Here is a 13,456-nt window from a genome sequence, read left to right as displayed (position 1 = left end):
GAAGCGTCTTCAAATCCGATCTCAAACTCCATCACTGTCCTCTTGAAAGAGCATGAGGTTTTACTTTTTGAGTAAGAAAAGAAAGCTACAGACTCACATCTTTGTTCTGCAAGGATAGAAATGCCTCCTTAAGACGTACGTAGATTGCTGTTACGCATTTGTTTAAGTCAATGGTGATGGCAACGTGATGTTAGATTGTTTTTTTTCCTCTCGTTTAGTAATGTGTTGACATCTTAACTGAGAAATCACCACATTATTTCACAGTTGACACAGCACAACAGCGAAACAAACAAACGGACGATGATACTTCCTCTCAGCTGTGCCAGATACGTTATTTAACGAATGTTACCGATCGGAGCGCGTAGAAAACTGAATTGCAACACCTGTTGTGCAAAGTCATTTTGCAATTTTGTCTTCTAAAGCCAATTTATTTTTCATTTACAAATACGAGGATGAAACGTTTGGTTTCGGTAATGAACCGTACAGTAAAACTCGCATAAGACTGATCTGTGTAAATCGTATCCTTGCCTAAGTCGTACATCTGCCCAAGTCCCGTTCAAGAGTTTATATTCAATGCAAGACATAACTTCTACTTTGCATAAGTCATATCAAATGGTCCCAAACTGATACGACTTATGTGAGGTATATTGTGCTAGTATAAAATATCTGGTTTCGGTAATTATTAGTACGTGTCATTATTGCATTCACTGAGCAGACGAAAAGAGTACTGTATCTCTTTCTGTTGTATTTGCAGGTATTAAAGGACGTCATGTATTATCTGAAACTCTCCACCTTCATACTTGTTGCCTCCGTGTCACTGAGCTGTTTAGATGAGTTACAGGCTGCACCGACCAGGTCTCTGAAATTATTACACCTCATTAAACAATAATAATCCTTGCATTTCCTGCAGCGCCTCATCATGTCGTTGTGACGTCTCAAAAACGCTTCACAGAATATGCTGTAAAGTTGATTGACTGTGTATTTTGTGGGCAAAATGTTGTCATTGTCTTTTAGCCTCGTGTAAAAGATGAGTGAAATGAATTTTAGCAATAAATCCACTCACAATTGCTTCCACTACATGTTTTGTGTCAATGCCTTTAACTCAGAAATTGCATCATTGAACCTTGAAGGTGCACTTTGCAAACATGCCTATTTTCAACGGTAGAATGATAAAATTGTTTTCAAACAAACGTTATGTAGTAATTTAGACATGAGAAAATTAGCGTAGAAATTAGTCAATCACAACTATGAAAACGCTGCATATATTTACTGGTTACATTGAGAAATATCGGCGTAGTGTATTTTCACGATATTAATTTTCCTTTCAAACTGCCAATTCCGTCCTGTAGAGAGGCTCTGTGATAATTCTCCTTGTTCCCCCCCCACCCCCCCCCCCCACCCACCCCTTTGCTATCTTCAGGTCGCCCCTGAACACCTTCCTCTTTGACCGACCTCTCCCCGGCTCGGAGTCGTGCTCTGCCACTGTCAAATGCTCCGGGACTCTGCCCCGCATGAGGGGCGTGAGATAAAAGCAAGTTGTTGTTTCACTGTAGGACCATAACAGTGCTATCAACATTGCTGCTTTCAGTGCAGCAGCAGAGAGTAGGCACAAAGAAACATACGAATGCACAGGAGCAGGAGATATCACGGAGGTCTATCTGGCTCAACTTTAAAAATAAAGTATCAAATCAACCTCTTCCATCTTTCTATCCCTCTCGATTTTATTGACTTTGCCTTCATCCACCATCTCCCTCTCAATCCCGCTCCAGGTAATTACCATCCTCCCTGTACAGTAGCTGAATCAAAACCATCACTATCTTCCCTTCCTCTTCTGAATTAGTGCTCCCATAGGCGCAGAGGAACAGGAGGAGGCCATTCAGCCCTTTGAGCCTGTTCTGCCATTTAATTAGATCATGGCCTATCTGTACTTTAACTAATCCTTTCAATTCCAATTTCCCGCTTTCTCCCCATATCCCTTAATACCCTGACCCCCCAAAAATACCCCGACCTCCCAAAAATACCCCGACCTCCCAAAAATACCCCGACTTCCCAAAAATACCCCGACCTCCCAAAAATACCCTGACCTCCCAAAAATCTATCCAACTCCCCCATCAGAAGTCAGACCTTCAGCCTCTCTGCCCCTACAATTTTGAACTCCATCCCACAGTCCTTGTCTCCCTCCCTCCCTTACCTCCTTCAAGGCCCATCTCAAAACCCTCCTCTTGCTGTGACGCTACCTTTACGTTCCCTTGAGACGTCTCAAAGCGCTTCACAGAATATACTGTAAAGTGAATTGACTGTGTATTTTGTGGGCGAAACGATGCTAATCAGTTTGTTTGATTTCTTATCTTTCTTTTTCAACCAAATCAGATCGTCTGAACTTTCGAAAGACCAAAGAACTCCCTCTTCTGTGTGGAAATCCTGGATGATTCCGGTGCTGAGAAAGCGATCCCTAACGAGAGTCACTCCTGCTTTCCCCGAGGAAGAGCTTTTCAAAGAAAAGAGGTAATACTCAGCACACATCAGCACATTAGCCCAACCAGGGATCATTTCGACCAAAGTGTGTAAAAAACACTTACCTGAAGCCAACGGATATTTTGGTTTATAACTTTGTGTTATAATTGGTTTGATTCCCATTGACGCTGAGGATTTTTGCTCCAAATCTATAATGCAAATGCCATAATAATTATAAGCAAAAAGCACTGTATAACTTGGGGTTTTAACAAGGCCATCCGAAAGCAAATACACAGTCAATTCACTTTACGGTATATTCTGTGAATTGCCAAAGACGTGATAAGGTGCTATATCAAATGCAGATATTATTATTATTATTATTACATTATAATGTGTCACAGCGGTTCGCAATTAATGCTAAAATAATTCTGTGATTTATTTTATTCCTTCAGTATCCATGTGAACAAGAGGACATGTAACACAGCGACCTGTGTGACACAGCGCCTGGCGGATTTCTTGAGTCGTTCTGACAAAAACTTGGGTCCCTTCTATATTCCAACAAACGTTGGGTCAAACACATACGGCAAGAGAGACAGTGTGGGATCATACAGCAGAGATCCGCTCAATTATCTCCAGCTTTAGGATTCCCAGCAATTGAGAACTGTTTTTAAAGTTAGTGGATTCCCGATGTAGTTAAAATATAGGTAGGTGTTAGCATTGTTCATCTGCTTTAGAACTTTAAAGAAGTGGTTTCCTCTTCACTGTACTAGGTGGGTTGCGCTATAGAATTACAGCAGTAAAACTACCCAAGTTTTACCTAACTAAATTACAGCCCTTTGTTAGGTTCATTACCCATTGTGTGACATTTCCTCTTGTGTTTTTATTCTAAATCACCTGCTGCTATTACACCCGATAATTGCAATAACCCAGTCATTTTGAATGGAAAGACAAATTGATTTTTAAAGGCTGGAGTACATCCGCTCTTCTCTGTAGATGCTACTGTCGAGTGAGATTGAAATGCGCCTGAAGCAATTCACTGAGTAACTGCTCTGAGAATCTTACATCTGGTGATTTCAGTCAGATCTTTGTGTTGAAACTTTTAATTTGTTGAAGTTCACACCTACTGTGCTTCATTACAGCCCACACAACACAAAGTTATTTTATAGAGTGAAAGTGGTATGAAATGGATTGAACAAGAGGACAAAGGGACATTTGTCAGTTAATACACAGTTACGCTATATTCTGTGAAGCGCTTTGAGACGTTTCAACGACGTGATAAGGTGCTAAATCAAATGCAAGGATTATTATTATTAGTAGTAGTTCTTTGGCAGGAGAGGACAGATCTAAAAATGCTTCAAATGAGCCCTGAATCAATGAGTAGGTATCTTAGATTGGTTTCAGATTCAATTCTAAGGATATAGTACAATAGAACAATAAAGTACAATGTGTAAAATACACAGAAAACCAGTGATAAGATTGACAGCATTAAATTTGTATCAGATACACCATTGAATTTGAACTGGTCTTTCTCATTTGTTTCTATTTTCAGGAGGTGGACAGGAAGGCAAACTACTTATTTGCTGCAAAACCATTAAATATTAAGCACTAAAGCTCTGGGAATCACTCCCTGATGTTGCACTCTCAAGCAATGTTTTATGAGGTCTTTTTTCAAGTAACTGATTTGCAAGAACACGTACAGTGTAATACTTTAGTTGGCAATGATCTCACTCAAAACAATATTAACTTTCCACTTCAGAACTTCACCTCCCCCACTCCACCTAAACCAACCCGTTATAACAAGGTTAAAATTTAATAGGGCGCTGGAAATTCATTGCTAATAAAACTTTAATAGATTTGTTAGGAACGAAGGAATCTCAATACGTACCTTAACACTTGTTATTTATGCTTTACCATACAGAAGTGGGTTAATTAACTATTGACAATGTAGATCCAAAAAATAATGAAATAATGAAATTGTATGTATGGTTTTATGTTTATTTTTAAAGCTTTTAAACTTTCGTCAAAGTCATCATATACTAATTATTGAGCAACAAGTCTCAATGACGTGAGAAGGCACTATATCAAATGCAAGGATTATTATTATTGACACTCAGTGTTAGGAACTCATGAGTACTGTTAAATACTATCTTCGTTATAACAAATTGCAAAGTAATCGAGGCAAGGCGTCACTCTTCATATTCAAACAATTTTACGTTTTTATTGAAGTTAAGATAATGAATGTGTATGATTTTTTTCATTTTCTTCTGTGTAATAGGTTCTGTGCAATAAACACTTATTATGTTTCTTGTTAAAAATAAATATCTTGAACAGAATATTCATTTGTGGTCGAGCGTTAATTTTCTTAATTGCTTTTAAAATGAAAGAGCTTATACTTGGAAAAAACATATTTTGTATCAAATGAGAATCAACATCAAGTATTATCTTCTCTTGGCATTAGTTAACACCAGTAATAGTAACATCTAAACTCATTACTGCACTAGAAATAATCTGATCAGATCTGATATAAATAATGACATATATATAAACAAAACCCCACTATTGCAAAGTTTGTATGTCAAAAGCCAGGAAGAGGTGAAAAGCATTTCAAGTCGTCCTCCCGATGTGAAAGGCGCTACACCATATAAATTAAATTGTATTGCATTATATTATAAAATACAAAACTAAGATTTACACAAACGCTCGTTCACTTCATTACAACACTTGGCAGGACATGAAGTGTGGGATTGGAATCATGTGTAGAATGGGTAAGAATGACAAATGTGGGCCTGGAGTCACATACAGATAGGCCGGAGGGGGGAAGGATCTTCGAAACTTGTGAACTAGTTGAATTGTTGAAACAAAGCAGTAGCTTTTTGTAGTCATTTTTGGTGCTAGCAGAAACTGACAAGGCTGGATTTGACCCCATACACCTCTGGGGTACTTGTTCCTTAATATGATCATCAGACCGCGAGCCACAGTTCATAGTGTGGTGCCGAGGCAGTGATTCTTAATTAATTAATTACCGGTACGTTTCCTTGTCACTGGGTTCAATACATGCTCCGCCAACTGAATAGATTTGAATTATTTATTTCAATAAACTGGGCACAAATTATTTTTGACCATTGCAGGGCCAAGGATCCTTATCAAAAGCAGAAGTCGCTGGGAACACTCAGCAGGTCAGGCAGCAACCTTATGTTCCTTTCAAACCTATTAATTCTCAAAACACAAGGTGCACTGGTTAGACGATCATTTGTAATGGAATTATACAATGGTTAACCACAATTAAGTAAATAAAGAAAAGCACTGTCCAACAAAGGAGTCCAATTTCACACGAGCGGTGCATGATAAATATTCATAAACATAAATACTCCATTTTCGCTCCGTCAACAAAATACACAGTCAATTCGGCTAACTGGCCAGCTCCGGTAATCACTGTTCATATAAGCACTGACTCAGGTTACATGGTGATAGGATAAGGTCGTCGGATTAAATTTTACTCATATCAGAAATTGATTTTGTTCATTTATATTTCTGAGTTGGAATAACCATGGAATCATAGAATTATATAATAATAATAATAATAATAATAATCCTTGCATTTGATATAGCGCTTTTCACGTCAGGAGGACGTCCCAAAGCGCTTCACAGAACACACTGCAAAGTGAATTGACTGTACATTTGTGGGCGAACGCGGCAGCCAATTGCGCACAGCAATGTCCCACAAACAGTCGTAGATTGAAAATGACCAATTTGTTATTGTTTTTGGTTTTGGAGGGATTATTATTAGGCGTTTATGGAGGTAACTTCATTGCAAATTAATAATAGCACATGCTTCAGACTGAAGAATATGAATACTGATACTGCAGGTCCTAATAATATAATAATAATATAATATAATAATAATATATAGCAGAGAAGGAGGCCATTCAGCCCATGGTGTCTGTGCCGGCACGTTTAAAAGAGCTTCCCAAATCAACCCCACTCCATCGCTCTCTCCCCATAGCCCTGCAAACTTGTCCTCCCCAACTAATTATCTTCTTCTCTCTTAAAAGTTGTTATCGATTCAGCTTCCCCCAACCTCTCAGGCCCTTCAGGAATATTTGGGCATCAAATTAACATTAGCAATTAGGCCGTCCAGAAAATGTAGGACATCATTAAGTTAATTTACAAAAAGCAGATGTTTCTGACAGTTAGAGACCATAATCTTGAGAAAACATGCTGGATGAACTGGAATATTTCAGATAAATGTGGAATATTTCAGGCAGTTCCTTAAAAATGATTGAAAACTTCAATTATTTTAGCAAAATGAAAGATCGCTGCACTTTTGTATTTTCACTCGTTGAAATCGATCAAAATTCCATTCGGAAAATATCAATGAAAAGTAGGAATGAATATAAATTGTTGTTAAGCAAAACTGCACTGCGATTTCTAACATTATGTTGGAAAAATGATATTACCATCATACAAGGGCAAACACAATCATTTTATGTAGATTGAATTCTATGGTTACATTGATTCATTGAGGGCTATTTTTATCCTGAAAGATAGACTGCAAATTACAATAATTGAGGTATTCTTTCCAAAAAAAATCTAAAATTCAAAGCTGTTTCATGCTTTCATGATGCTTCAATTCTGTAGTTTCACCTAGGAAGATTTGTTGGACCCTCTTACGATACAGTTTGATTTACTGTCAAATTTTACTCATTGTATGTCTTCAACTCTTTCAAGATTGGAGTAATTTTATCCATCAACGTAAAGCTAGCAATGTGACTGTGTTTAAAAGTTTCTTCAGATTGTTCTGGTCATCAATGATTATTAATTCATCAATTCAATTATTCCGTACAGTTCCCAGAATAAACTTTGGAATATTTGACAAAGAACCATATTGGATAAAGATGACAACTTTGTATAATTGGATATAGGGATTTTGAGGGAGAGAATAGGGAATAGAGGGACATGGAAACTAAACACTCGCATGGACTAGTTGGGCCAAATGGCCCATTTCTGTGTTGTATCACTTTATGTAATTTTATATCGATAATTGGAATTTTTTTAGAGTCAGCAACACAAAATAAAAAATAAACTAATTTGGTCCCTCAATCCACTGCTGTGCGCAATTGGCTTCCGCATTAGTTGGAGATAGACTTCTTTACATAGTACCAAAACTGGGGTCTAAAATGCAATATTTTCTGTTCCGATACAATCTACTTTTGAAATACGATTCCTGCGAGTCGACATGACATATTTTTGTTCCTGAAAAGAGCTCCCACTCAGTTTCATTATTAATGAATCCCATTGTAAACTGCAACAAAATAGACCCCACTGTTTGGCAGCAAAGTTTGGTGGAGCTGTGATTTCACTCTCAGCAGAAATAGATTTTCTCTTATTATGTTCTGGATGGATTTTGGGGAGCGACATATTCAAAGCATTCCTTTTTTCCATCAGCCACCACAAAATGTCCAACGTGTCTGCATTGACTATAAATTGACCTCAAAATTAAATATACAATGAAAGGCTTACACTTTCTTATACTGCGATGTTCGTTAGGGGTCCCCAATAGTCTCAGGTCTTGCTACACAGACTTTATCAGTATCTCAGAGATGACTCAACCTTTGTATCTGGGCTGTGTCAAAGAACGGGTGTAGCATATTAGCTGAAAAGGTTCTATTCTAATTATAGCTATTTATGTTCCCAATTTCTGATAAGACAGTTTATATGAGAATTTCATAAATGACAATTTATGACGGCAGGAATTATTGTTACCTGGTATTGTGCCATCACATTGAGTCATCAAAGAGAATTGCTTGCCATCAGCACTGTGATATTGTGATATTGTGATATTGTGAGAAAAGTAAATGAAACTTAGCGATCCATACTACTGAGCAAAATGTTTGCAAATCGGTGAGCTAATTCCTTACAGGAATTAAGCCTCCACAGTTGTTTCATCTGCGTAAAAGCATGAAGTGATTTAATAATAATAATAATTCTTTGCATTTGGTATAGTGCCTCATCACGTCGTTGAGATTCAACCCCTCGAGCCTGTTCCGCCATTCTATTAGATCATGGCTGATCCATACCTGAACTCCAATTACCTGCCTTTGCCCCATATCCCTTAATACCCTGACCTAACAAACATCTATCCCCCTCAGTCTTGGAAATGCGAATGGATCCAGCCATAATCCACAGCCTTTTGGGGGAAGAGAGTTTCAGATTTCCACTACCTTTAATATGAATAAATGCCTCCTGATTTCACTCCTAAATGGCTCAGCTCTAATTTTAAGATTACGCCCGATTGTTCTGGATTCCCCCATCAGAGGAAATAGTTTCTCTGTAGCTAACATGTTGAATCCCTTTATTATTTTAAAAGCCTCAATTAGATTACCCCTCAACCTTCTAAACTCAAGGGGAATCACATTTCATGAATAATCTTTCTTCCTGTAATATTCATACAACATTACTTTTCTTCGGGATATGGGGCAAGGACGGGTAATTGGAGTTCAACAGAAAATGTTGCTATTGGAGAACACGACTGGTAATAAATAAGTTGTCATTAATCATGTTATCGAATGTGTCCGAAAATAAACAAAACCACTATTGCCTGGAAAGCAGTAATGTTTCCCATGAGGACGATAATGGGAAACCAAGCCATAAAGTGAACCGCAGTACCATGTGGTTCATGGAAATAAATCATTTCTGGAGGCTGAATTGTTTGTCAACCAATTATCACAGCTGCCCCTGAGCTTGATAAGGTTAGTGAAACTTGATAAGGTTAGTGAACCGTCACTGTCCACAAACTCTCCCACTCGAGATAGAGAAAGGGTGACAAATCCAAATCAACGGACAAATGTCAGGAGTTCCATCACGTAAATTTCTCCCACAGAACAAATTTAGACTGTTCAGAAAGGTGCAGTTAACATGAGGCGACATAAATATGTTCACATAATGATGTAGCAAAATAGATCTGTCATGCATGGCATAAAGGGCACGGCAGTGAGCAATGCTAGTTTTTTATGGTAACAGTGGAACGTACGATACAGCACAGGAATTCTGCAAACGAGGCTCAGTTTGCCATCATAAATCAAATCATCCTCGTTTGTTTCAAACAGAAAACAAAATGAAAGATCACAAGGAAAAATTTGCAGGTCTATGTATAGGGTAAGAGCGGGGAGAGTGGGACAAGTTGGATAGCTCTTTCAAAGAGCCGGCATAGGCACGATGGGCTGAATGGCCTCCTTTCTGTGCTATAAGATTCTCCGATTCTATGAAAGCACTTAGCACTATGTAGAGTGTAACACCATCAGCTAGTTTTACGATGGCTGAAATATGCACTTAAATGTATGAACAGTAACAGAAAAAAATAGTTTCAGTGGTATGGTTATTTCATCTGTTTAATCTGCTGGCAGTGATGCACGATTGTTTCAGATAGTAGTACAAATTTGCAATGGGATGCAGATTTTATGTTTATTTGCTGAGGAAAATTCTGCACTTGCCAACTAAAAGTTCCCGAAAGACCCCAAACTCTGGAACTCTCTGCCTCAATCACTCCGCCTTGTCCCCTCCTTGCCCATCTTCAGATCGCACGTGAAGACCCTCCTCTTTGACCGCATCTATCCCCCCCTTCTCTCCCAGGCTCAGCGTTAGCCTTGACCACTGTTAAGCGCTCTGAGACGCTACCCTCGTGAAGGGAGCCAAAGTCGTTGTTGGTGGTGGTGTTGTCGTCGATATAACACTTTATCGCATTGTCAAAACATCTCAAGATGCTTCACAGGATTTCACTGTAAAATTACTTTAAACACTGTTAGGTTGTAGGCAAATGATTAGCATTTTACAGTCACATTAATTTTTTTTTCACCTTTTACAGATATTATTAAGTCGAATTCCCTGCAGGAATTATGTCTCGCATTTTTTTTTGGTTTAATTAATTGAGAACAAGCAAGTTCCTTAATAGGTTCTGAAAATGTATCCCGTTTGCCGGGTTCAACAAGTTTTATAGAACCTCACTGTTAGGGAAATAATTAGATGCAAACAAACATTTGGAAAAAAGATATTTAAAAAGTCAACTAGATTCACTGTGCAGAATAACAAATATTTCTCTCTTCCTATATTCAAAGTGACAACAGAAGGCTTTATTGTGGGAGCGATCTTAACCATCTGCCAGTTCAATTCTCTTAATTAAACTGTATCAGATGTTTCATAGAAGTATCAAATTAAGCATAGAGAAAGAGAGCTTTGATGAGTCAAACGTGATTATTGTTGATGAACTAATTTTATTGTCAAAGAAATGCATAACCAGAAGTATTCCCTTATCTGTGAATTCACTATAAAATAACAGGTCAGAATCCTAAACGGTATTTTTCTAAAATAAGTTGTAAAATAAGAATTCTGACTGTACTTTTAACTTAGCCTTCCTGAAAATGCACACAGTATAATCTGATTACTTAGCAATTTCAAAATGTTTTCAATTGAAATGTGCTTTAAATATTATTGGTCACATGCAGTTTCATTTAAATATATTCTACTATAATATTATTAATTGTATTATATATCACACTATTATATTATTAATCATCATGCTATTGTTCACCTATTCCATGCTGTGAAGTAATGGAGTCCTGCATTTGGGAAACTATTATAAAGTTATTTTTNAAAGAGTTGTAGCTACACAACATACTGACAAATTACTAAGGTTTCAATCTTGCCCGAATAACAAGGGCGCGCAGACAATAAATATTTAACGAAAAGGGTAACAGTGTTGGTTGCAGTTATAACTTCCTTGAATTGGATGGTACATAGTACTGAATTTATAATGTATAAATGAGGCGTGTCTTGTTGATATATTGCATTTTACTCAGACCAAGTAATGAGTGTTAATGTTCCAGCAAATAGCAAAGTGGAAATTTACTAGAAATCTACACGCCATTGGCACACCATTTTTACTTAAATATTTTACATTCAAACTTTTTGTTCCTTTGCAAAGAAAAAGTCCTGTGCAACAATTTGATAAAGATCTGCGATTCGAACAAATAAATAATATAAAGCTGTATTATTTATCACTGACAAATATGCAATTAGCTTCCACGTTTTGCCCACAAAATATACAGTCAAATCACTTTACAGTATATTCTGTGAAGAGCTTTGAGACGTCTCAAAGACTTGATAAGGTGCTACATCAAATGCAAGGTTTATTATTATTATTATACATCTGTCACTCGACCCAAAAATATCTTCTAATCCCCTGCTTTGCTTTTTCTTGCCATTACTGCCCTGTAGTCTTACAACAACGAATAAAACAACCGTACGTTAATTACATTACCCTTTCCCTTCAGTGTTTTCAAAATCATGCCACTAAAACTTCTCAAGTCTTTTCTCTGCGAAAACAACGCTTAATTATCAGTCTATCCTCATAACTTCAGGGTTTGAAGCCTAAACTTCATGCCTGTCACTTCTATCTGAACGCCCTCCAATGTGTTTCTGTAGCCAGAATGCCCAAATTGGACACATATTCAAAACGTGGCCTTACGAGGTTTAAAAATAATTCTGTTTTGATTTATTAACCGACGCCCTGGGGGTGCGTTCCAGTGTTTGATTATTCTGGTTGACAACAGCCTTGCATAAACAGGGTACTTTCAGTGAACGTGTTTTCTTCTGAAGTGGCCGGGAACACTCAGCGGGTCGGGCAGCATCTACGGAGAAAGGAAAGTGAGTCGACGTTTCGGGTCCACGACCCTTCGTCAGATCTTTCCTTTCTCCTTGGATGCTGCCTGACCCGCTGAGCGTTCCCGGCCACTTCTGTTTTTGTTTCAGATTCCCGGCATCTGCAGATTTTTGGGGTTGCGTTTATATTTCGTTCTGCGTTGATGCTGCTGGGAGCAAAAACAAACAAAAAAAAACACTCAATTTTCATATGGTACACACACACACACACACATCAGTACAAAAAAAATAGTATTTTATTTAACAAAGTTTAGCATATCCTGTTCGAAGTTTCCCCCTGGAGGTGGAGTCCTGTGGTTTTAGTGGTGAGAGCACTCGATTCGCAAGCGAGAGGACCTGGGTTTGATTCCCACCCAGGGCGAAACGTTCAGATGTAATGGAGAATCAGTTCCCAACAAAATAAGGAGTAATTAATGAGGGAACGTATTTATCTCTTTGAGTAGGACAATACCCTCTATTATCAGGCAAACAGGATCCACCCCTTTGGGGGTCGGATTGCATATTCCATCCCAGACACGTAAATTTCCGCGTGTTAAGTGGCGTACGTTAAACTCTTCGTCCGATCTGGATTCCGTTAAGCACGGCGATGGGCTTCCGCATGTGTCAAGACACCCGACTGACCAAAAATATCAATTAGGATATCTATTTCATACGATAATTTGACCCTTTTTGAGACAGACCTGCCCTTTGCCTAATCAGCTTATTTGGTATTATCCTTACCTTTGCAGCTACGTATAGGACAGACGTAAATGCAATTTAATGAGAGAAAAAATGGGTTGGTCAATAAAAAATAATCCACGACTCCTTCCTCCCACCACCCCTGCCCCGTCTACGTGGGTGACGTTTCGGCGGGTGGGAGGCCACACCATCGGTGTAACCTTTATTTCGGTTCGGTTACGAAATTGCTGGAACGGACGGCAATTTCCCCCATTGCAGACAATCGATTCCGAGCCGGGAATCATGTCGAGTCCGTCTCGTCAGACCCCCCCCCCCCCCCACCCCCACCGACACGTCTCGTCTGCGCGGGTGAGCGCGGTTACTGACGAGGCGGGTTGGGGGGGGGGGGGGGGGGGCTCGGTGCCGCGGAGGCTGCTTCGAGGCCGCGCCGTCGGAGTCGCCGTCGCCGTCGCTGCGAAGGCAGAAGTCCGTTCAGTCGGAGGTCAATGACGTTTACGATCCCTGTGGCGCTGCGTTAAAGCTCTGACGCGACGTTCCCACCAACGAGAGGCAGAGCGTCCGGCGGGAGCTCCACTCCACCATCAGCAGAGCCCCCGCGTCTGGGAGCGCC

Source organism: Callorhinchus milii, unplaced genomic scaffold, assembly GCF_018977255.1.
Source record: "Callorhinchus milii isolate IMCB2004 unplaced genomic scaffold, IMCB_Cmil_1.0 Scaffold5, whole genome shotgun sequence".
Taxonomy (NCBI): domain Eukaryota; kingdom Metazoa; phylum Chordata; class Chondrichthyes; order Chimaeriformes; family Callorhinchidae; genus Callorhinchus; species Callorhinchus milii.
The sequence above is the reverse complement of the archived record's forward strand: the minus strand, read 5'-3'. Positions refer to the sequence as shown.